Here is a 26,251-nt window from a genome sequence, read left to right as displayed (position 1 = left end):
TACCCTAATCGATTGTCATTAACCGTTAATGTTCACTTTAAACCATAGAACAACAATTAATGACTATTGATTCTAAGTGACCAACTTAAGTCTAGTGGTCCATTGATGCCCATATTAACCTTAAACAATCGTTAACCATCAGAATTGCCCACATTAACCCTAAACGACCATCAATCCACCTAACTGAATGTTGATGACCCTAATGGACTGCCATTAACCTAGAATGTCTGACATTAATCCTAAAACAACAGTTAATGACCGTTATTGATTGTAAGTGACCAAAGTTGAGTCTAGTTGTCCATAAATGCCCATATTAACCTTAAACGACCATTAATCACCCGAATTGCCCATATTACGCTAAACTATCATCAATCACCCTAATGGACTATCAGACCTTAAATGTCTGTTATTAACCATCAATCACTTTGATTATGTTTTTAGTATATATTTTTCTTTATAAAGCATAATTCTAAAAAAAGTTTTTAACACATAACTAAACTGAATATATTATAAGGGTCAAGTTATTATACAAAAGGGGAAAAATAAGAAGGATGAGATGGATTTGTGACAAAAAAAAACCCTCTAAAAAAATTTTTAAAAATCATAACTCAAAATATAAATCAAAAACAAAAAAAAATTAAAAAACTAAAATGTTTCCCCCGTATTTCTCCTTTAAAAAAAAGACACAATGTTATGGCTAAAAGATCATTGCGTCCTTTTTTTAATTTATTTTCGTCATTGATTGTGTTTTTTTTTCTTTGGCATTGTGTCTGCTTTCCTTGATATTGTATTATATTACTCAACATTTCTCGGCATTATGTTATATTTTGCGATCTATTGTGTCTTTTTTTTATTTATCATTGTGGTTTTTTGTTTATTTTTTGTCATTGTGTCTTTTTTTCCTCGACATTGTGTCTTTAGTGTGTGTGTGTGCGTGCGCGTGCTTTTGAACGAGAAACACGTGTGAAATATTTTACTTTTTTTATTTTTTAATTATATTTTTAGTTATAATTTTTTTATTATATTTCATGAATTTTTTTGAGGTTTTTTTTTTTGCCACAAATCTCTCACACTTTTCATTTTTGTCTCCCATTGTATTTTAACTAGGGTTATTCTCAAATCAAGCCTGAGTTAAGCCAAAGTAGGTTTGAGCTCGAGCTCAGCTAGGCTCGAGTTCGATTTTGAAGTTAGACGAGCCTAAGTTCAAGCCAATGAGCCAAGCCATGACCCCGACCCGAGCTTAGTTCTAGTTTGGCTCAGTTACAAAAATGAGTCAACTCAGCTCAGGTTGTTTCAAATAAAGTTATTTTAGCTATTTTTATTCGAGCTTTTATCAAGTCAGTCAGGAGCCCAAATTTTAGCGGTAGGCTTTTTGAACCGCCTTAATTTTAACTTCTACCTCTATTATAATATACACTTTGATTTATTATTTATTTATTGATTTTATAATATATACCAACCCAGGAGCTGTTTTTAGGTAAAATATTTCATAGAAATCCCGGAGGTAGTTTAGTATATTCCCGCTTCCCCAAGATCGTGATGTCAAAAACGAAAAAGACGGTTGCATCCCTCTCAATTTTAGAAATTTGAAACTGAAGGCCTCTTTGAACACATACGAGAGCAAAATTGTATAACTTGAAATTGATTCATGTTAGAGCTAAATTAATTCTTAAAGGTATACATGACGTGCGTTTAATTTGATGTTCGTGAGCATTGTATGCTTGAAATTGTTAATTCTTGTATGACGAATTGGGTTTTATGAAATTTCCATTAATTGTATTCCAAATGTGTTTATGGTTTTTCTGGATCGAATTCTGCATTTGTTTATGGACTTACACTGATTTGAAATGCGTTATGTTTAAGTTATCGAATTGTGAAATGGATGTGTTGTTTGGATGAATCACCAAGTTTTATGAAATCATGAGTTACTTTTTGTGTGTAATATGATATTTATTGTTCTTTGCTGCTAATACTTATGCTATGTAATAATCACCTTCATTCTTAGACACACATACGTAGGGATGAGCTCGGTACCGTATCGGTACTGAAAATACCGGTCCCGAAAATCATGAATTCTTGGTACCGGTACCGAAATATTCGGTTCGGTACCGGTATTGAAGGTAAAAATTCGGGAAATACCGGTACCAATACCGTACCGATCCCGAAACTCAAAACTTTGATACCAATTCGGTACCGACAGTACCCAATCGGTATCGGTACCGGTACCGAATTCGCTCATCCCTACACATACGTGTTGTCACGTCGCGCCAAGGTAAAAATAAATGTGATAACGCATTTTGACCTAATCGCCCTTGGGTGTGACCATTTTAGGCACTGCAGATGCATGCTAAACCTTTTTATATATGATGATGGGCATTAGGATGTTAACATTTTAGGTTTCTTAATAAACTTTAGTTCATTCATTAAGAGTTTGTAATAACAAATAAGATTTAATAGAAAGACATGATACTCTAGGTTTCAAATCAAGTATAAAAAATACACCAAACCAACTAAAAATCCATTCTCAATTAATATCTCTAATCTATCAAAAGTAACACAAGTGCTAAAGCATTGACATAGCAACCACATTCTCAACCAACGACAAAAGGAAAACTAAAATTAAAAGGAAACTTCAAAACATTAATTACAGATGTTAATTGATTTGTAATAAATCGAGCAATAAGAGCAAAAATCCATAATTCATTCACCAAATATTGTTTCTTATAGTTTTGTCTTTTCACAAAGGAATAGCAAACGCACAACATAAAGTTCATCAATTGTTTAGTGTACGCTGAATATCCGCAAATAATTAAACACATGAAATTACACAGTTGACGAGGAGAAAGTCAAAGCGTCTCAGATGCCACAATGGAAGAGACAGACGACACACAAGGGAACCAATAACGCCTTTTGCTATCTCTGTGGCCAACATCAATCATTGCAAGACCCTCCTGTACATATAAACAAACCATTAGTTAGACCCGGAAATAAATAAAATAAATGAACATAAGATCTCACAAACCATTAGTTAGACCACGATAGACGTCTTTCTACTTCTTCAGCTGTTACAAAACCTTGAGCCTAAAAAGCAAGATGTTGCATACCTTGTCAGAAAAGATTATTCTTACTAAAACATATGATAATTGTCAAAGACTAAAATAAAACTAAAAATAATGATGGAACATTGATCAATGAATAAAGTTAACCTGGGCAAGCTCTAAAATCTCATTGTGATCTTTCTTCAATTCAGCCTGCACAGAACGAATAAGCTTTCTTTTTCCAACAGTAATCACTTCAAAACCACTGCCTAAAACCTGAACAATCATGCTCATGTTATTACAACATTTGAGAAAAAACAAGGTTGATCAGCACCATTCTAATTACTTGTTTATAGCACAAAGATAGTACCCTTGATTTACTAATCGCACGCAAGCAATCGTCTTCAGATACTGCTTCACGAGCACCTTTTCTTCTCTGACTTGGCATCTTACAAAGTTCCAATAATTAATCAAACCACCATTAATCGGTCTAGTAGCCAAGCATATATCAACAATTTGCACCCCTGAAAATCCAAAGTGCATAACATAAATCTCTAAACCCTAAATGTTAATGATCACATGTTAAAGCAGATAATCAAAAGAAGCAGAAATAATAACATACCAAGTTCATAATAGAAATCGTCAATCCCTAAAAGTTCTGCCCAGAACCCTTTATTTGATGCTAATGGATCTATTCCTACTTTTGCACATATCTCATGAAACTGTGATGTAAAAGCAGGATTCTTGCGGATGTCGTTTTGCTGATAGCATAATAGAGTATGAACAATCAAACAACTCACAATTGCTGTTAATTTTTCTTTCCATTGTGAACAACCAGTTACTCGTATTTAGGCCTGCAAACGAACCGAACAAACATGAACAGGGGCATGTTCGTGATCGTTCATTTGACTTTAACCGAACATGATCAGGAACTTATAATCAAGCAATTTCTTTTGTTCATGTCGTTCATTAAGAAAACTGGTTTGTTATTGTTCACTCATGTTCATTCTTTATAACCTAAGCAAATAGTTCATTAACATAAACATACAAACAAACAAACAAACAAACTTAATGAAACATAAACGAACATAAATGAACATAATTGACCGAAATGAACAAACAAATTTTTAATTTGATGGATCATATTCCTTGACGAATACAAACTCTAGTGGATGATCATGATGATTTGTTTTCAACAAACATAACTACTTATGTCTTAATTAAAACTTAAACAAACATAATGAACGAACATAAACGACCCGTCGTTTTTGCGCGTTTCTAGCTTTTTAAAACCAAGTTATTATTAAATAAAACGAGCATAAACAACCTTCTCAAACGTTCGTTTCGTTTAACCAAGCAAAATTAAACTAAACTGTAACCTAACTAAGGTCAATGTTCCACAGCTGAATCATTAAAAAAACATATTATAGCTCATCATGTTGATGAAATCAATAGAATTAATAATAATAATAATAATAATACCTTGTGTTTGCGAGCAAAGTCTTCTAGTTGAGACCGAAAGGTGGAGAGTTGTTCTTTCATAAGATCGGTTCATAAAGGGTTTCATTCAGGCCCTTTTCAAACACCCCCTTAGACATCAATACATATAATTTTTTTTTAACACATCAGCAACATCTTTTAAACAACAATGAACAAATCAAATTCAAGATTTACAAGTCTAATGGTGAAAAATAGCAAGCAAAATCATTCTATACAAAGATCAGTCAATGATTATGAGAGAAGTAGGCTATTAAGGGTTGAAGAAAATCAAAAGATAATGCAAGATTTGGGATTGAAAAGAATGGCAAATTCGATGACAAGTTTGGTAGATTCCCAAAATGTGAAGAAAAAAAAAGTCAGATCAACACACAAAAATGTGAAAGACGTAGACTATATTCCCTATAATGGTGATAATAGTGAAGAAGATGACCAAGTAATTGATACAACGGTTAAAGTATCCAAAAAGGTAATTCAATATTAAATATATATATTTTTTTATTTTGTAAATACCTATTTTCTAATGAACATGATATTTGTTGTAGCAACGACGTTCCCAATATATTCCGCCACTATCCATGAATAGGGTTGCTAGTTTAGCGAAGAACAATCGAGTGACTGCTCCAAAGTTTTCATTGGATTCAAATGCAGCGAAAGAGAATCAATGTCGATCAGCAATTACCATGGGTGAACTAATCTCAAAAAATCAAAGGGAGGTATTGAATAAAAAAGCGACGAGCCTAATTGTATTAAAGGGGGGTCAAAAGAACAATTTCTTCTTGTTGATGAGAATTATGATGAGGATGATGGGCTATTTCAAGGTATTATTTTGTTGATGCTAAATTGTTAAAACTATTTTTTATATTAATTTTCTCATTATGCTTTACATATTGAAGGATTAGATGCTGAACTAGATGGTTTGGAAAATGATGAGAATGAATGGGATATAATGAGATCTCAAGGTACGTATTGTTAGTGATTTAAGCATATCATTACTTAATGTTTCAATATATTTGTTGTTATTTATTGACGGTATTTTGTTTCAAATAACAAGACAAGGCTGATAAGGATGAAGAGTATGAAGACATGGAAGATATGACAATTGCAAATAACGACAATGATATACATATGGATGATCACAGTGAGGAATTAGAAAACGAGGATGATGTGCATCGCCTCGAATTTGACCTGCAATGCCCCGAATTAGAAAAAGCAAAAGGTTTGAGTTAACTAGTAATGCCACTTTTGGCGTGTTATTGATTAACGATATATATGTACTAATCTATATCGGAGTACAGGAGTTACTAAAACCAAGAAAAGAGGACCAACGATGTTGCATAATGTGCACACACGAAAAGTTGACGAGCGTGAGGCTGTGTAATAAATTTGGACAACCCGTTGGACCAACATCAGAGGAGAAGGATGTAGTAGGAAAATTCACTCGATTTTTGGGTACTATAGGTCGTAATTATAGTTATGCATCGTTGATCTATCGTTCATGGCACAAGGTGCCACATAAAGAAAAAATGTGGGAGTATGTCCTGGTAAAGTTTATGGCTGTTTTTTTTCCCTTTACTTATTTGTTAGATTTTCATTTTAAACTAAATACTAACTTTTTAAAGGAAAAATACGATGTGCCTGAGGCTGCTAAGAAATGGGTTTTAAAGAGTATTGGACATGCAAATAAGATACACAAATCTCGGTTTAAGAATAAACACTTCTCTCAATTTAAGGATAACAAAACAAGGTGGAAGAATCGACCTAACATTATTCCAGAAGATGATTTCTTACAACTGTTGCGTTTATGGAATGATAAAGATGAAGCAGTATTTTTCTTTACAATTTTTCCATTAATAGTATTTAGTTTTTACAGTTATCTATTAGCTGAGTTATATATTATATATTAATGTGTGTATAGAAACGTTTTGTACGAGCCACGGAATCACGCATGTCTCAAAAAAATATGCACACAGCCGGCCCAAAAAGTTTTGCTAGGATTCGTGAGGAGATGGTACAATTACTTTTTTTTTCTCTCGTTATTTGTATCATTTTGTTGTTCAATATGCTAATGTTTTTTATTGATGTTTATTTATTATGATTATAGAAAAATAATGATCCAAACCAAGAATTACCTACTTTAGCCCAGATGTTTGAACGTACACGTCAAAGGACAGAAGGACGTGTATATGCTGACTCATATGATGACACGGCAAGCAAAATTGTAAGTTCTTTCTACTTTAACCTTATGTAAATATCCATGTTTCATGTGTGCTAGTATGCATAGGATTAATAAAGTTTTGATGAAAGCCCCGAATCCCCCACTAACCTATAGTCTATAATTGTGTTTTTTTTTTCTAAGCACTTCTATATACTACTAGTTCAATGAAATGTACAGGAAAACTAATGAAATTCCATTAGTTTTCGGCGCTTTTTCGTGTACACATCTAGTTGTAGTATGTTAACTGTCTCAAATTTGGACCGAAAACAGAGACAATGAAACTTACTTGATTCCAAAACTGCCTCTAAAAACAAATCTGACCCGAAAAGACCAATTAACAGAAACTTAATTCGAACAGTAATAAAGTTGGCCGAAAAAAAAACACCCAGCCCTTTTAACCTGTTTTTGACCCGTACTACGACTTGTAAACTGGCATTTAACAGCAAACAAACTAAAATTTGTGGCATGTTTGGTTTGTGCATTTCAGAATACTCTTGGAAACTTTAGCAACTTTCACATCTATGTAACGATCTAATGTTTTGACCAAAATACCCTTGACAATATAAATTTGCTTGTAATGTCTCGAAACAAATTGTTAATACCGTGACCCTTCTAGTCTTAACCTGCTGCACCAAATATTCTAATTTGACTTTAAACAGGCAGTTTGACTATTAAAAGCCAACTCTTCATACAAATGCAATTTTTCATAACCGGATCGGACAACGAATTGGACGGGTAACTGGTTTACCGGTTCAACTGGTCGAACCGGTTGGACCGGCCGTACAACTTTTGCTCCAAAAATGACATTAAGGCTGAAAAAAGACTTTCCAAAAAAAATGTTTTCATAGTAAACCGGTTCAACCGGTCCGGCTCCCCAATCAGACCGGCGAACCGATTCAAACCGGCCCTGGGAACCGAACGAGCTATAGTAACTACAAGTGTTAACTAACTAAAAGTGAAAGTGCTAATACGAGTTGCATTAACCTTTATGTCACCGCTAATAACATTGTCAATAAATTATATAAATAAAGCCTCAATGCCTAACTTGAAATATAAAAGAAACACAACTAGCAGATTAAAACATTAAACTTATGACTCAACGGTTAACCTAATACTCGAGCCAAGCTCTAACACACTTGGGCTTGCAAGAATCTTCAAATTACTTCTTCTGATCAATGGTCAACTGGTTCTTCGTCGACCCTATTACAAAATATATTATAAATTTACATAAAAGTTAACAGAAGCTTAAAATTTTCCAACCAAATGTTATGATCAAAAATGAAAATTGTAACACTGCACAATGTAATCAAAACTTACCTAGTTTCTAAAATACCTTGATTCGTAGCTAATTGAAAACATATGATCCAATTCATAAAACGTTAACTAAATAATAGCAACAATAAGAGTTCTAATCGGTTTTCCTTAACGGGCCAAAAATTCCGATTTTAGTAATGGTCAAATCTTTGACCACCATTTTGACAGTTTTTGACAAAACTGTCATTTTGGTAAATGGGTCAAAACCATCGGTTTAGTTATCAGGTTAAAATTCTGAATTTTAGTTGAAACTTTGACCGTTGTTTTAGCAATTTACATAATACCCGATTGCATATGCATGCACTAACCTATAAAAAAAATTTTAGTCATAAAGTATTAACTTTGTAATCACTATGTTATATACATATTTACTGGAAAAAGTGTGCATAGTTTGCTAATGGTTTCAAGTTCAAATTCTTGGTTTCGGCTACAGGAGACTATCATATCAAAGTAATCGTTATGGCTTCAAAGGGTGGTTTCGGTATTTTCAAAAGTTTCAGAAATTCTTGTTTGATTCAAAGTCAAACTTTAATACCGATTCAAAACAAGTCAAAATGCCTTTGACCCGTTTTGAGTTGATGTTATTTTTGTTACTTAAAATCAATCTGCTTTCTCATATTTTTTAAGATACCAAAATTGCCCTTGGAAGCCAAAACGATCACTTTTGATCCAATGCTCACATGTAACAGGAACCAAGATTTTGAACTTGAAACCCGTAATAAACTATGCACACTTTTGACCAGTAACAACGATGTTAACCAATTTGCAAACTTGAACCAAAGCTTACTTGATTCCTAAACTACCTCTAAATACAAACCTGACCCGTTCACAACTTAAATCTGTCGTTGAGTTTAACAAACCTGACCCGAAAGGACCTGTTATCAGAAATTTGATCTGAATCTGTAGCAAAATTTACCCAAAATAAAAACGCAGCCCTTTTGACCCGTAAACTGACCGGTAACAGCAAACAAACTGAAATTTGTGATATCTTCAGTTTAGTTTGTGTATTTCAGATTTTTTTTTTGGAAACTTTTGCAACTTTCAAAACTGTGTGGTTATCTAATGATGTGGCCAAAATACCCTTGACGATTTCCATGTAATGTCTCGAAACTAATTGTTGATACCGTGACCCGTTTCAAGTGTTAACCCCCTGCACCCCAGATATGTTAATTTGACTCCAATCAATTTTTGCATCAGCTCATCTAATAAGAAATATGCTGTTTGACTATTAGAAGTCAACTCTTCACACAAATGTAATCAAAACTTCCCTAGTTCCTAAAATGACCTTGACCCGTAACTAGTTGAAAACATACAGTCTAGTTCTTAAACCATTAACTAAATAATAGCAAAATATTAGTACAAAAGTATCAAAGTGAGGAAAATATTATTATACCAAATCTGCACAAATTCACTTTTACCCGATAACGAATCAAAGTGAGGAAAAAAAAATCCTTTAGTATCCTAAATCGCCGCTTTGGCCAATCTTTGAATCTCATGAAACACTTTCACCCGTAACACAACATGTAACCTCAATTTCCAAAACTGAACTGTATTTAAGTTGCTGATGCACACTTTAACTTTCACAACAAAAAGTTATATGTATCCTTAAATTTGAACTGAATTACCTAGTAGTGAACTTTGTAGTGATAAGTTTTAACCCGTTTTAAATCAAATTTTTGTATAACCCCTTTTAATACGACCCGTTTTGCTATTTGAAACTTGAATGTACACTACTACACCTTAATCTGAATTCTTTGATTAGAAATATGTTGACATTGATACTTAGATTATTGTAGAATCTATCTTTATATATGTTGACAATTCACATGCTTGGATTCTTGATTAGATTCCTAGTTTTGAAATCTACTTCTTGTATAATTTCAATTTTAGCTGACGATTCTTTTTTTGTGAATTTTGTCTGTAATTTGTGATATTTAAGACTTTTTAGATTTGTGATTCCTAGACATTTGATACTACAATTAGATTTCTTTTTATGAATATGTTTGCAGTTTGTTATTCTATAATGTTTAACAGGAAATATGAATTTGGTAATTCAAAAACCGTTTTGACAATTTTTTTTTTTTTTTTGGAAAAAATTGTAGGAACAAATGAAGAAATACAAGCCTACAAATGATGGAAGCTATGCAGTAGATCCTTTTTTGGCTGTAATGAACAAGGAGAACCATGGATATCGCCGACTTTATGGTAGAGGCGTTACAAATACATTGCTTAAAAAGGTCGATGGTGCTTGCATGTCATACGTGTTTCCAGAGGGGCTAATGGAATCATTCAAAGAAAACGTTGAAGTTGAAAGCCACAAGTTGTTGGAAATGCGCAATGAGATTGAAGAGGATCATGAAAGAAAAAAATCCGAGCTTGAAACTATGCGTAAAGATATTGACATCCAACGAAAAAATTAGGAAGCTATGACGCAGAAGGTGATGAAACAACTAACACATGGAGATCAAGATATAGACCATTTTAATTTCTCTATATTATTGTAATTGACACTTTGTATTGACTATGTTATAATTTGAGTTTGGAGATGCATGTTAAAGTACATTATTTGAATACAATGAAATTTGTGTTTTTTTATTACTCTCTTGGTCGTGTGAATGAATGCATATATTAAATAATAGCAATTACATTTATATTACAAAGTTGCATTTGAATGGAAAAAAGGTTGCATTTTTTTCTATTAAAATTTAACAATGGTTGTATTATGTCTTAAACAAAGTTGTAATTTTGTAACTAAATTGTAATAAAGGTTGCATTTAAGTATAGAAAGATTGCATTTAAATATAGAAACCGTTGCATTTTTGCAACTAGAATATAGTAAATGTTGCATTTGACTTCTAAAAAAGTTGCATTTGATGGGAAGAAAAAGTTGTATTAGAATTTAAAAAGGTTGCATACTAAAAAATTTGCATTTTAAGGTTAAATGTAACACTTTTAAAAAAAGGTTGCATTAGGCCTTAAAAATGTTGCATTAGGCTTAAAATGCAGCATTAGGCCTAATGCAACATTTTACCAGGGTTGCGTTAGGTTCATTTTCTTGTAGTGGCTGCATACCTTTGACATATACTAAACAAAGTTGTATAAATAATTCAATGCTGCGTGAAGTTGGTAGGTAGTTTCTTATTAATTATTGACAAATTTGTTAAGTAAATATATAATAATAGTAGCTACTTGATACATGAATGTTAGTATGTTACTCATTATTTCATTAAAAAAACAATTGTCAATAAATAATTACTATTCTTATTGATGAATGTTAAAACTGTAGGTAAAAAAACAATTGTTTATGAAATTACATGAACTACTTTTTTTAACAATATGAATGTTTAGTATGTTACTCATTATTTCTTAAAAAAAAGCTAATCACGTCTAACATCTATATTACAAAATTAAAGAAAAAAGGAAAAAAGCTAGTCAAATATCTGTACTCGTAAAAAAAAGCTATCGATACACAAGTAGAGAATTTTTTTTATGTGTTTTGGTTTTTCTTTAAATCAAATTAAAATATTTAATTGTAAAATAATATAATAGAGAAAATTAATGTTTGCGTCCCTATGGTTTTAAGACGGAGGCACAATGAGTCCCAAAAAAAAATTTTGAATTGGTTGAGTCCATGTGGTTTCAGAAACGAACAACTCTTCATATTTAAACTATCAACTCTATAAACTATCATCTTTAAGTTTTTTTATATTTTGGCATGTTGTGACAAAACTGTGGTAGAACCATGTTTCAATTTCTCGACTGACACAAGTAAAGGTTATACTTTATTAAAGGAAATACTATCACTAGCAAAAAGTTGCATACCTTTGACATATACTAAACAAGGTTGTATAAATAATTCAATGCTAAGTGAAGTTGGTAGGCAGTTTCTTATTAATTATTGAAAAATTTGTTAAGTAAATATATAATGATAGTAGCTATTTGATACATGAATGTTAGTATGTTGCTCATTATTTTATTAAAAAAACAATTGTCAATAATTACTATTTTTATTAATGAATGTTAAAACTGTAGGTAAAGAAACAATTGTTTATGAAATTACATCAACTACTTTTTTAACAATATGAATGTTAGTATGTTACTCATTATTTCATTAAAAAAAGCTAATCACATCTAAGATCTATATTACAAAATTGAAAAAAAAAGTAAAAAAGCTAGTCAAATCTCTGTACTCGTAAAAAAAAAGCTATCCATATAAATAGATAAATTTTTTTATGTGTTTTGTTTTTTTTTTTAAATCAAATTAAAATATTTAATTGTAAAATAATATAATAGAGAAAATTACTTTTTGCGTCCCTGTGGTTTTAAGACGGAGGCACAATAAGTCCCCAAAAAAATTTTTGAACAGGTTAAGTCCTTATGATTTCAAAAACAAACAACTCTTCATCTTTAAACTGTCATCTTTAAGTTTTTTAGATTTTGGCATGTTGTGACAAAACTGTGATAGAACCATGGTTCAATTTCTCTACTCACACAAGCAAAGGCTATACTTTATTAAAGGAAATACAATATCACTTGCAAAAAGGTGCATACCTTTGACATATACTACTTTTTTAACAATATGAATGCTAAGTTAAGTGGTGTCACACCCCGATCAAAGGCGGCGGAACATGCCGAGGTGTAACGATTATCCATAAGCACATGACACTAATTAAAGTGACAGTATTTAATAAACTCATTTCATTTCACAACATCGAAAATGTCACATAACAATTATCCATAAAATAACCATAAACAAGATATCACAAAATATGGCAAATTTGATATTGTTCATTTTTACTAATATCCTAAGGTCTTTGATGTCGTTTTCTTCACAATCATAAATCAACCAAGATGCAAACCTGCAACATTTCATAAAATAAAGTTTGTCAACACAAAGGTCGGTGAGCAATTCATAAGTTTAATCATATTAGTATATAATAAAGATAGCCACAAAACTTGCATACGAAACGATAAATAAAAGTGGTAATTTGGATAAATAGATATCGCTAAACACATTAGCGACACCTAGCTATAAGGGGATGTCAAATAGTCTAGGATTTTATAGTTATCGTTAATTGCATTACGTTAACGACACCTTGCTATAAAGGGGTGCCAAATAGTCTAGGATTTTATAGTTCCACCAACCAAAAGCGATAAACACATAGGCATATAAGCATAGAACACCAAATCGAGCAATTATTTAGGTAAAGTATACAACAACGTTTGTGGTTTAAGATTCAAATATAAAGCATTTTGTTGAATAAGTATGAAATGTCACCCCCAAAATAAAAGATGAAAAATGGGGTATGAAGTACTCACCTTCAAGTAGTAAACTTGAAAGATGATAACTTGGAGATTTGTCAGAACGACGAGTTTAACGCACAATGCCTAAAAAAAAGAAGTCTTGAATTTAGAAAGGTTGTCTTGAAAGTCTTTAAACAAAATAAATGTTGAGAAATGTAAATAATTAAAGTTCAAGTTTTAAAATGTAACTATTTAAGAATTTATATTAATAACCCTTTAAAAATGTAAGTTTGCTCGAAACCGGGTTAAAGTATCTAACCTTAATATTTACTCAATCTATGTTAAGTAATAAGGTGGATAAAATGCAAGAATGCAAATCCCTTTGGAATAAAGATACTAAAACGGTTTTCTTTTATCAAGTGTTCGGGTTGTCGGTTCGGGTCTTGATAATTGGTCAAACCCAAAGTCAACTTTCCAAAATATTGAATGTTATGAGATAACTCAATAAAATTTAATAAGACTTAACCAAGTATGTAGTTCCATTGTTTTAGAACTAACAACGCACGTTAAGCGAGTGTTCGGTTTTGTTGGTCCAAACTTTGTTATGAGATCAAGTTGGATCCAACATTTTCAAGTACTTAAGAAAATATTTAAAAATCAATTTGTAACTATTTTTAAATAAATATACAAGTCTTGATGGCTAAAAAAAACACACTTGTTGTCTTAAGCGAGTAAGAATCGGTTTGGTTTCCACATGTCCAACCACTAAAGAACTTGTATAATAATGTACAAATAAAAAAAATACTTTAAGTTTTACAACCAAAAGTTAACAATAAAGTCTTTAAACAAAAGTTCGGTTTTCGGTTCGGATCGTGTTTCGGGTTAAGACCGAGGTAAGATTCTACAAAACCATAACCATAGAATTTGTAAAAATGATTTTAGAAACTTAGATCTAACAATAAGCATGTTTAAACAATTATTTAACAAAACTAGTAACAAAGTTCGGTTTACGGTTTAGAGCTATTTACGGTTAAACCGAAGCATAGACTCTTAAAAACCCATAACCATGGAACTTGTAAACATGACCAACAAACTAAAATAAGCAAGATTAATATGTATGAACAAGTTATATTGATGTATATATATCAAGGACACGAAGTCCTCCATGAAGCCTTGCCTTATAAGGTCCGAAACCTCACCGACCGGAATCGGAGAAGTAACTACCAAAGGTAAACAAGGGGTGTATATTATATATATGTTGCACAACCATAAACAAGTATTAATAAGGCTACATAAACTAATTAAAATGAAAGACTAAAAACCTTCAAGAACACTTAAGAAGATAACCTTGAATCTTTGATGTTTGAGAGAGTTTTTTTTTTTTGAGTTGTAGCAAGGGAAAATGAAGAGGAAATGTGGTGTATATATAGGTAATGTTGGTGGTCAAATATGGGTGTGAGACACAAGAGTTTTCATGCAAAATGGATCAAGACAAAAACACAAAGCAACAAAAAAAATAATAAATAAATAAAAATAAAAATAAAGGTAGGATGTTTTCAAGACCCAACAAGTGTGAAACAATATTGTAACATAAATCCATCATTTTGATTATAACATAAGCTTCGGTTTACAAATCGGGTCGGTTTACATAATAAACAAATACAAAAACGAATACAAACAAGACCCGAAATTAACGAATGTCACAAGTTGGTAGGTAGTTTCTTATTAATTATTGACAAATTTGTTTAGTAAATATATAATGATAGTAGCTACTTGATACATGAATGTTAGTATGTTACTCATTATTTCATTAAAAAAACAATTGTCAATAATTAATTACTATTCTTATTAATGAATGTTAAAGCTGTAGGTAAAGAAACAATTGTTTATGAAATTACATCAACTACTTTTATAACAATATGAATGTTAGTATGTTACTCATTATTTCATTAAAAAAAGCTAATCACATCTAACATCTATATTACAAAATTGAAAAACAGAAAAGTGAAAAAGCTAGTCAAATCTTTGTACTCGTAAAAAAAAAAAGCTATCGCTATACAAATAGAGAATTTTTTTTATGTGTTTTGGTTGTTCTTTAAATCAAATTAAAATATTTAATTGTTAAATAATATAATAGAGAAAATTACTGTTTGCTTCCCTATGGTTCTAAGGCGGAGGCACAATAAGTTCTCAAAAAAACTTTCAAACTGGTTAAGTCCATATGGTTTCAGAAACGAATAACTCTTCATCTTTAAACTATCAACTCTTTAAATTGTTATCTTTAAGTTTTTAGATTTTGGCATGTTGTGACAAAATTGTGGTAGAACCATGGTTCACACAAGCAAAGGTTATACTTTATTAAAGGAAATACTATCACTTGCAAAAAGCTGCATACCTTTGACATATACTAAACTAAGTTGTATAACTAATTCAATACTAAGTTAAGTTGGTAGGTAGTTTCTTATTAATTATTGACAAATTTGTTAATTAAATATATAATAATAGTAGCTACTAGATGCATGAATGTTAGTACATTACTCATTATTTCATTAAAAAAACAATTGTCAATAATTAATTACTATTCTTATTAGTGAATGTTAAAACTGTAGGTAAAGAAACAATTGTTTATGAAATTACATCAACTACTTTTTTAACAATATGAATGTGTTAGTATGTTACTCATCATTTCATTAAAAAAAAAGCTAATATCTAGCATCTATACTACAAAATTGAAGAAAAAAGTAAAAAAGCTAGTCAAATCTTTGTACTCGTAAAAAAAAGCTATCGCTATACAAATAGAGAATTTTTTTTATGTGTTTTGGTTTTTCTTTAAATCAAATTAAAATATTTAATTGTAAAATAATATAATAGAGAAAATTACTGTTTGCGTCCTGTGGTTTTAAGACGGAGGCACAATGAGTCCCTAAAAAATTTTTTGAACTGGTTGAGTCCCTGTGGTTTCAGAAACGAACAAAACTTCATATTTAAACTATCAACTCTTTAAACTGTCATCTTTAAGTTTTTTAGATTTTGGCATGTTGTGACAAAACTATGGTAGAACCATGGTTCAATTTCTCTATTGACACAAGCAAAGGTTATACTTTATTAAAGGAAATACTATCGCTTGCAAAAAGCTGCATACCTTTGACATATACTAAACAAAGTTGTAGAAATAATTCAATGCTAAGTGAAGTTGATAGGTAGTTTCTTATTAATTATTGACAAATTTGTTAAGTAAATATATAATGATAGTAGCTACTTGATGCATGAATGTTAGTACGCTACTCATTATTTCATTAAAAAAACAATTGTCAATAATTAATTACTATTTTTATTAATGAATGTTAAACTGTTTGTAAAGAAACAATTGTTTATGAAATTACATCAATTACTTTTTTAACAAAATGAATGTTAGTATGTTACTTATTATTTCATTAAAAAAAAGCTAATCACAAATAACATCTATATTACAAAATTGAAAAAAAAAATAAAAAAGCTAGTCAAATCTCTGTATTCTTAAAAAAAAAAAAAAAGCTATCGCTATATAAATAGAGAATTTTTTTTTGTGTTTTGCTTTTTTTTAAATCAAATTAAAATATTTAATTGTAAAATAATATAATTGAGAAAATTACTGTTTGCGTCCCTGTGTTTCTAAGGCGGAGGCACAATGAGTCCTCAAAAAAATTTTTGAACTGGTTGAGTCCCTGTGGTTTCAGAAACGAACCATTTGAGTCCCTGCTATTACTTAACTAACTTTATTTTACTGAAACCACAGGGACTCAAATTGTTTGTTTCTGAAACAACAGGGACTCAAATTCTTCGTTTTTGAAACCACCGGGACTCAATCAGTTCAAAAAATTTTTCTGGGAACTCATTATGCCTCCGCCTTAAAACCACAGGGACGCAAACAGTAATTTTCTCATAATAATATCATATTAATAATACAATTAGATTTTGACTTTGGACATGAATAAATTCAAGTATGATTGCAAATAGTGTTTGGTGTGTTGCAAGTGAACAATCAACTTGAAGTCGGTCGTTGGTGCACTAAATTTGAGTTTTGAATTTCATTTAGAGATTGTTAGAAAAAATAATATTTATAAAAGTGATGCCTCATTTACTTTATTATTTCACTAGATTTTATCCCCCGTATTACGAGGGTTGTTTTACATTATTCGTTATATATATATATATATATATATATATAGATTTTAATTTTATTTATTGTAATAAAGTTAATAATTAATATACTTGAGGTTTGATGATAAAATGGTTTCACAAATAAATTATATGTTATAATCCGGTTTAAAAGCTATCTGGGTTTGGTGATACCCATTATCCGTTTATTTTATTTATTATAAAATTGTTTCTTAATCATAAATAATATCTTTTTTAAATAAAATAGGATATTAATTTTTAGTATATCCCTGTTTTATAAGATTTTCATATCAAATATTTGATTAGATTAATTTTTAATATAATGAGATGTTATAGCCCGTTTAAGAGCTATCTGAGTTTGGTGAGACATTTATCCGTGAATTCGGGTCAATTGTGTGAGAAGCCTTCATTTACAAATAAAGCAATCTGATGGCTTTTCATATCAAATATTTGATTAGATTAAATTTTAATATAATGAGGTGTTATAACCCGTTTAAGAGCTATCTGAGTTTGATGAGACCTTTATCCGTGAATTAAGGTCAAATGCGTGAGAAGCCTTCATTACAAATAAAGCAATCTGATGGCTTGAGAGAATGGTAGTTTTACGTTTTTCTTTTTTTAATATTTATTTTTTGGATTTTAATTTTCTTTATTGTAAGAAAGTTAATAATATACTTAGGGTTTGATGATGAAAGGGTTTCATAAATAATGATATGTTATACCTGTTTAAAAGCTATCTGGATTTGGTGACCCATGACCCGCTTATGTTTTTTACTATAAAATTGTTTATTAATTATAAAATATATTTTTCTTTTTAAATTGGATATTAAATTTTAGTATATCCCTATATTATAGGATTTTCATATAAAATAATTGGTAAGATTAATTTTTAATTTAATGAGACGCTTTAACCCGTTTAAGAGCTATCTGGTTTTGGTAAAACCCATACCCATGAAATTGGGTTAAATTAATGAGAGATCTCCATTTAAAAATCAAGTAATCTGGTGTCTTTCATAAAAGGAGGAAGCGACCGCATCACGACACATAAGATTTTAAGGGTTTCATTTATATATATTATAGATTTATGCCTCCTGGTCAAACTTTGTACATATACACATTGGCATTTTGGTTATGTTTTAACACAACTTTTATTGTCATATTATGTTTTTAATTATTAACAATGTTGTAAAACTCTTGAGTAGGCGGCCGAGCACTCCCCGATTACTCCCCGCCTAGATCGAGTACTCCCTGTCTCGGCAGAGTACTCCTTAGGTATTTTCCGAGTAATCCCCGACTACTTTCGAGTACTCGCAACTCCCCATTCAACCGCCTAACGACTTTTACAATATTGATTATTAAGTGAAGTATTTATAAACCACACGGTTACAAATCAAAGTTGTTTGAATATCTAGTGGGTTATTTTTCTGTGTTGCGGCAACTCGATTTTAAATAAAATTTTAATCGGAATATATATAAAAATATATTATATCTTTAATAAAAATTTGAAGTCGGTACCATACTATAATGACGAAACTCCAAAAGTCCATATGAGTAAAAACACAAACTTACACAACACCGGTTTATATAGACTAACATATTTTTTATGACTAATCTGAATCGCTGACGGGCCACTAGCCTGCTCACTCATCTTCATTCCCCAAGTACCGAAGACCACCTTCGGGAGGAAACCCACCATAAATGAGAAAAGTCAAAAACTCACTACCCCAACCTGAAACCTTTTATTTTTTATCACATGTGAGACTTTTACTTAAAACCTTTCCGCTTTTAAATTGATGTACTAGGGAGTCTCACCTCTACCACTTGAGCCAGAGATAATAGGTTGTATAGAATAACACAAAAGTGAAAATTGCTAGTCAAGACATTATTAGTTTTAATTATAATGCAATTAGAAAAGATAACCAACCATAACCTATTTGTTAACATTTGATCCTCAAGTTCACCGAATTGTAAAATAAAGTATAAATTTAACAACATAAAATAATAATACTGGATAAACATGCCTTTTTACGCCGGTTTCGGCCTTTATATCCATGCTTTGTACAATGTACACGCAATACAATCACGAGTTCCGGCTTTTATTTGTTTTTAGCTACTCTTCCTTTATCTAAAAACCATCTTCTTACAAGAAAAGGATTAAAGCCAGGTAAGCTTTTTGTTTCATTAATGGTCTTAGTCATTATTATCATCTATTGTAACATCACGAAAATTTTGGTCCAAATTTGACAAACTAATAAAACTTAAGGACTAAAAATATTCATGATATAAATAATGGGTAAAATAAGGAAATAAACTTATGTTAAGGAATGAAGTAAGGAGACTCCATCCCACATCGGAGGAAGAAAGAAATATTAAGCACTTTATAAGGAGAGGACATTCTATGATAATGTTCTTAAGTAGCCAACCACTCTACCTAGTCCTAGCAAAGGGTGCGAAGCACCCGAAGCGCATGGGCTCGGGTGAAGGGCAATGGGCGCAATGTGGCGCTTTGATGGCGCACTTTGCACTTCGCATCGCGGCGAGCTGCCTTTGTATTTTTGGATAATGATATGGCAAGTTATCAAAAGATCGGGGACAAAAAATGAATTGCGTGGCGAGACCGTGGCGACACGTGGCAAGCCTACGCGGCGACTTAGTGAAGCTAGTGCAGCTTCGCGATATGCGAAGCAGCTTCGCGATACGCGAAGTTGCAAGAAAATTTCTATAAATAGATCGGCCATGGGGTGTTCTCACTCATCCTCTCACACTCCAAAAACACCTACTTAACCTCGAAAAGCGTGTCACGATCCCGATATGTCGATATCCCAAGAATTTTAGCCTCGAAGTTCGTGCCATAACCCTACCTAAATACTCTTTCGATCTTCCACCGTCAAATAGAAGTATTGTCCAAGTAAAGCTTAGGCATACCTGATATTAAGCTGTTCAAGGTAGGGGTTCTACCCGATTATTATATTATAAGTGGCTTAGACCCTAGTCAGGGATATAACCCGTACCTTGATTTTATAAAGTGGAAATAGATTTCATAAAGTCGAAATTATAGATAAAATAATACTTCTTTATTATATATAAAGATTTTATTAAAGTTTCTTATAATAAAAGAAATTTGAAAAATACGTTTCTTCACGAAGAAGAAACAAAGGTTTATAAGTGATTAACAAAAGAAAGGACTAGAGGTCCTTATATTTATAAAGAGACAAATGTCAAGGTAAAGGTTATGCAATCGGACTAAAGGTCTGAAGCTAGATCGTTGATCTAGTACTTATAAAACGTTATTCTAGTACTATAGGTCCGAGGTAACAAGACAAATTGGTGAGAAACACTAACCAAGAAGAAAGGTGAATACGTCAAACTTTTTAAAACAAGTATGTGAATGTTTGCATGGGACTATATCCCTAAAACTTTATGCACAAAAGTAATGCTGGCCCTCAGGTTATTGTATACGTTTGTCTGGATTCTTACATATGTGGGTAGACGGTGGGCACACCGCACCACACTTGCTAATGTCTCCGCCACGTTGGGCCGGACCTAAGTAATGTCCGAGAGGGGATTATCTCGTGTATATTGAATAGTTGCTAAGACCTCGATGCTGCGGTATCGCTGAGAGGTTTCAAGTATAACTGGAGGTTTATAATAGTATATTTAACTTGGTTGTTTCCTAAGCCACGATGGGCCGGGTCATAAGATACCCGAGGGGATAACTAAGTAACTTAACTGTTTTGTGTCAGCGTGTTCACCAGTATGTGTTGCTGACGTATTTTTATACCTATTTTACAGGTAATGGAGAATAGGTGTTTGGAGACAAGGAATAGTCGTTAGACGATCTGATGGCTCAATAGATATTTTATTATTAAAATAATATAAACCTTGGTTTTTCTTTCCAAACACTTTGGTATAAATCAAACGGGTGTTTTAAAATCCCGTCTTATGAATATAACAATATTTTATTAAAGTCTTCCGCTTTACAACCTTAAACTTTGATATTTACAAACAGGTACCAACTTACGAGTGTCACGCCCAGACCCCGAGCCAGGGTGTGACATCAATTATCATCTGTAAAACATTTGTCTCAAAGCTATAATTAAATAGAGATGTGAGCACACGAGTACGGTTTCCATTTATTATGGAAGCTAGCTTATATGTACATCTAATTACACAAGCCAAATTGTTGGTAATGATTTTGAAAATATCAAAACTGAAGAAACACTAATCGACTCCGGGCAGATTACGGATAATCTGGGGGTTAAATAGATGTTTCCCACGAGGGGTTAGACCCGACAAAGATGGTTCTTCTGATAACCTGCAAAACAGACACCGTGAGCTCGTCACTGAGAAAGGGGGGGGTACCTCCTTGTGACCACCCTCCGGCGTGAGAATCAGACTAGATTGCTCTTGAATATAAGTGTATATTAAGAGATTGCTAGAGCAGATATCATGTATAAGATGTAAGATACAAGATAAGATGAGATGATCATACCATTTGGGGTATTTATAGCCGAAGGTAGGTTTCCAAGAGGGTATAGCCGGTTGAATAGTATTCATGTTCTACCAACTGTGGCCTACGCACGTGCCATGCTGGTAGTTGGTGGGTAGGCAGCAGCTGACAGTGACCAGGCCTGCTGTGTACTATTCCTTTTCCACAAACTGCAGGCTATGCACGTGGTATGACAGGAGTTGGTGAGTAGGTAGCGGCTAATAGTGACATACAGTACAAGAGCATGCTGCTCGCCATACTGTTGTCAATGGGCTGTCGTATCTCTGGTCAAATCTTTTGCCCATACCTCGTCAGGTACAGTACAAAAGATCTTCCAGTATCGTACGGACTGGCTCATTTGGGCGGGAGTATTCCCCCTACCGTCTTTGTGCGGGATTGTTCCCTGCTTTGCTCATTCCTTCAGGTGACTACTGAATTATTGAGAGCTAAGTGCCTTGTGCGTGTAGCCTTGCTGCGCGGGTGGCCTTCCCTGATGGCTTGTATCCGCAGCTGCGGGAACAGGCGGAGTACTTCACCATTGGGAGGTATTTCCTGCGGGAACAGCTTGCGTACTGCGCGTAAGGACGTCAAGTCTCTGAGCATGGTGAGTCCTGCGGATCCAGTTGGTTTCTGCGCAGACGTCTCTCTTCAAAGTGAGTCCTGTGGGTCCAACTGGGCTCTGCTGGGACCTACCTCTTCAAAAACCCTAAGCCAAGTGATTAAAAAATAAAACCGAACCCATATTTTTTTTTGAACATCGGCCTTTTATTAAAAAGAAAAAACAAAACCACCCATAGTAGGGTGCTAGGAAAAGACCGAGACTTGGAACTTCACGATTTGAACTTTGGAAGAAATTCTCCTCTTTTCTACAAGCAATTAACAATCTGTTTTGTCATAACTTGGAACTTGGAAAGTACACTAATATGTTATTAAACTGGCTTGGAACTTGGAAGGGCACTAATATGTTATTATAGTTGCCTTAATACGTTAGACTGATTGTTGTGGTCTGCCAACCATGCCGTGAACGGCTACCGCAATCTAGGTGGGTCGCGCACACCACAACACCACTGCTTCAGCGTGTGGTGTGAACGGCCTCCGCGACCCAACTCGCGTGAGAAAACTAGTCGCTGGCTAAGGGAATGTGTGGGGGAGTGTGTTGTTGATCGTTGGACCAATAAAAAAAATTAAAGTTCCTATACAGTAGAAACTCTATAAAATAATACACTTGGGACTACCAAAATTTATTAATTAAAAGAGTTAATTCATCGATAAATTAATAATTATTAATTTATATATTAATTAATATTTTATTAATTTATAGTAGAATACTTAGTTTACAAACACCTTTCAAGCTTCCACTTAATTATTGTATACAATGCATGTATATCAAATGAACGGCTCAATTTGAAAGAAACCTTCAATCTCCCACCTTATTATGTTTTTTGTGTTCAATGTATCACTTTATGGACATTAAAAATATTTTCTATATAAATACAAGATCAAAATAGGTTAACATAAACAAATCATACACACAACATGGCTTCCCATCTTAAAGGTGTGAAAAAAACAACAACGACAGACGAGATTCGAAGAGCATTATGCAAGCACAACAAGGATAATCCAAGTCTCACTCAAAAGCAATTGCAAGAATTGGCAATCACATTGAAGCTATTAAAGCGGCAATCACATTGAACAATTTCTTGTTGAGCTATGAGAAAACAACACCAGAAGTTCTTACCATGCTAAGGAAAATTAGAGACGAGATTCAAGGGGAAATTGATTTCAACAAAAAACAAAAGACAATTGAGTCATTTTTCAAGAAACCTTCATAAATCATTCATGTAATATGCTATATATAATGAATTATTAATTTATATTTTATATGGGGTCTAAAGAAATTATCAAAAATGTATTATCTTATAATTTTAGCGAATTATTAATTTAGCACCCTATCCCCAAGTCGGGACCGGCAAAAAATATTATCTTAGGGAGTTTATTAAATAATCGAGTATTAATTTATCGAGTTTCTATTGTATATATCAAAACTCACCCGTGTTATTACTTATATCTTATAATATATTAAAAGAACTCTCTTTCTACTCATTTTTCTCCATAATCAACCAAAAATGCAATGAAAATTTTTTTTTATCCTATTCTTCCAAGAAAGACGACCTTATTTTTGAAGTGAGGAGGATAACGATTAACCTGCTGGTTGAAAGCGTTTAGAGTTCTAAAGAAATTTTTTTATGTGATTTCGAGGCTACTACGGATTTGGTAAAGGGAGAAAATAATGGATGCCTTCCTGATGAGCTCTTGAATGGAGGAACATTCGGGTCTCAGATAGTGCGTGTGCTTTGTTCGAAGTAGGTGGGGAGACGGTGGATGATAGCATGACGGGTTGTGGGATAGTAGCGAAGGTTTGGGATATAAGCCGTTAGTGTAAAGTTCCTTTAATTTTCGGCTTTTCGGTTAGAGATTTGTTAGAGTTACACAAGACCACCAAGCCTGGAGTTGTGGAAAAGGAGGCATTAAATGGAATAATTATAATTGTGTGTCGGAGATCATATATTTTTCAAACCATTTGAGCTTCACTTATAAAAAATAATTTTAATTTCCTCAGAATTCTTTAATTTTTAATCAGTAATTTAAACATATTTTTTTTATCAATTAATGATTAAAACTTTCATGTGAAATTTTCAATTTTTGGATTTTAATCTATCTATTTGTACAATGGACACACATTATCATAGTTTTATGTAATAATTCTCACCTCTATACTATACGTACCATCACCATCCAAAACCATATACTTTATTTTTCACAACTTTTATTTGCTTTTACCTTTTACCTTTTTACTCTATCTTTATCCAAAGAGTAAAGACCAAAGAGTAAAGACATTCCAGCACACAACATATGTGTGTGTGGCTTACTCACCTGCTTTCTGTCACGTTGTATAGTCCTTTCATATTTTGTTATTATCATTATTATTTTCTATAAAGGCAAGCTAAACTTATATCATTTTCTTTTAAAAAAAGAACTGCCATTGCCCTAGTGGACTAATGGTTTGTACATCTCAGTATGCCACCGCATTGTTTGTTGTTCTATTGACTATTGTTCCCACTTATTGACGGGGTTTTGTTTGTGGTTCTAAGTTTATTCAAGGACAAAAGTTTATTTGTGTGCCCTGTATGAGTAAATAAAAATGATTTTCGAGCCTATAAATGATAAAATATGACGACTGACGATAAATATGAGAACTGGATGGCGAATTTTCAGTGTGAGGGTGGTTTAAATGCAGGGTTTTCACTTACAAGGTAATTTTGATCGGCAAGTACTGATGGCGACAATTCATGGTGTCTGATTCGTATCTCTCTTGTTCGTATAACTACCTCTCCATCTCTCTTGCAAATCAACTCCCAACAACCTTTATCTTTTTCCGACCACCATTGTTGGACGATGTTAATGTTAACAGTGGCGGTACTAAAACTTTCAACTAAAGGGTCGAATAAAAAATTTTTACACGAGAACCATGGCCAGGCTACTATTTGAACTCTTGATAAAAATGTGTATATTGTTGCAAAGAATAATAATAGAAAAGAATGTAATAGATTTTGAAACAAATTAAAAAAAAAACCCATACGATGGACTACTATTTTAGTTACTTTTACTTCATATAAACTGCATCACCTTTTACTTTTACCAAAACCTTTTAGTTGTGTCTTTGTATTTTATGTCGACTTATCCATCCATCTCTCTTAACTGTCGATGGAGGAACTTGACATATTCCAAAAGTTAAGAACCTTTTCTTAATTACTCAAATCAAGAGAATTGGGGCTTATCTATCACACATTCACACAAAGTTTCCAAGATTCTAAACAACCAGGTACTGATTTTTTTACTTTTAAGCTTTAATTTTTGGTTGCCTACTAAGTGTTCGATGAAATGCCTATGTGAAGTTTTATATCAAGATCTGCAGCTGTTATGTTTCTTACTAGTTTATGAGTTAATTGGGGTCTTCGTTTGGTACACGGGTTTGAGAGTTCAATCGGTTTCGCTCTTGTTGTGACGGAATCGGTAGTTTTTTCGTTGATTGCCTACAAACATCAATAACTCGACTAATATGCTATTAAACATGCCCTAATATATTAGAATTTGATAGTTTTTGTTAATGTTGTGATAATCTTTGTAACATTTGGAAAACACACTAATATGTTTGTTAATTATGAATTTCTTTGTTGCTTGATAACTAATGAATTTGTAATATTTATGAAAACACAAAGTGCTATGTGTAGG

The 26,251-nt window shown here is 32.4% G+C and overlaps 1 pseudogene; it reads right to left on the bottom strand.

Annotated features, from left to right (window-relative positions):
- Positions 1-2,846: 2,846 nt before the first annotated feature.
- LOC143611081 (vacuolar protein sorting-associated protein 22 homolog 1-like) lies at positions 2,847-4,589 on the bottom strand (annotated as a pseudogene).
- Between the last annotated feature and the right edge of the window lie 21,662 nt (positions 4,590-26,251).

The sequence above is a fragment of the Bidens hawaiensis genome, unplaced genomic scaffold, assembly GCF_021521415.1.
Source record: "Bidens hawaiensis isolate Kalapana, Puna unplaced genomic scaffold, B.hawaiensis_p1.1 tig00002236_1, whole genome shotgun sequence".
Classification (NCBI taxonomy): Eukaryota; Viridiplantae; Streptophyta; class Magnoliopsida; order Asterales; family Asteraceae; genus Bidens; species Bidens hawaiensis.
Note: the sequence above shows the minus strand (reverse complement) of the source record. Positions and strands in the feature narration are given on the sequence as shown.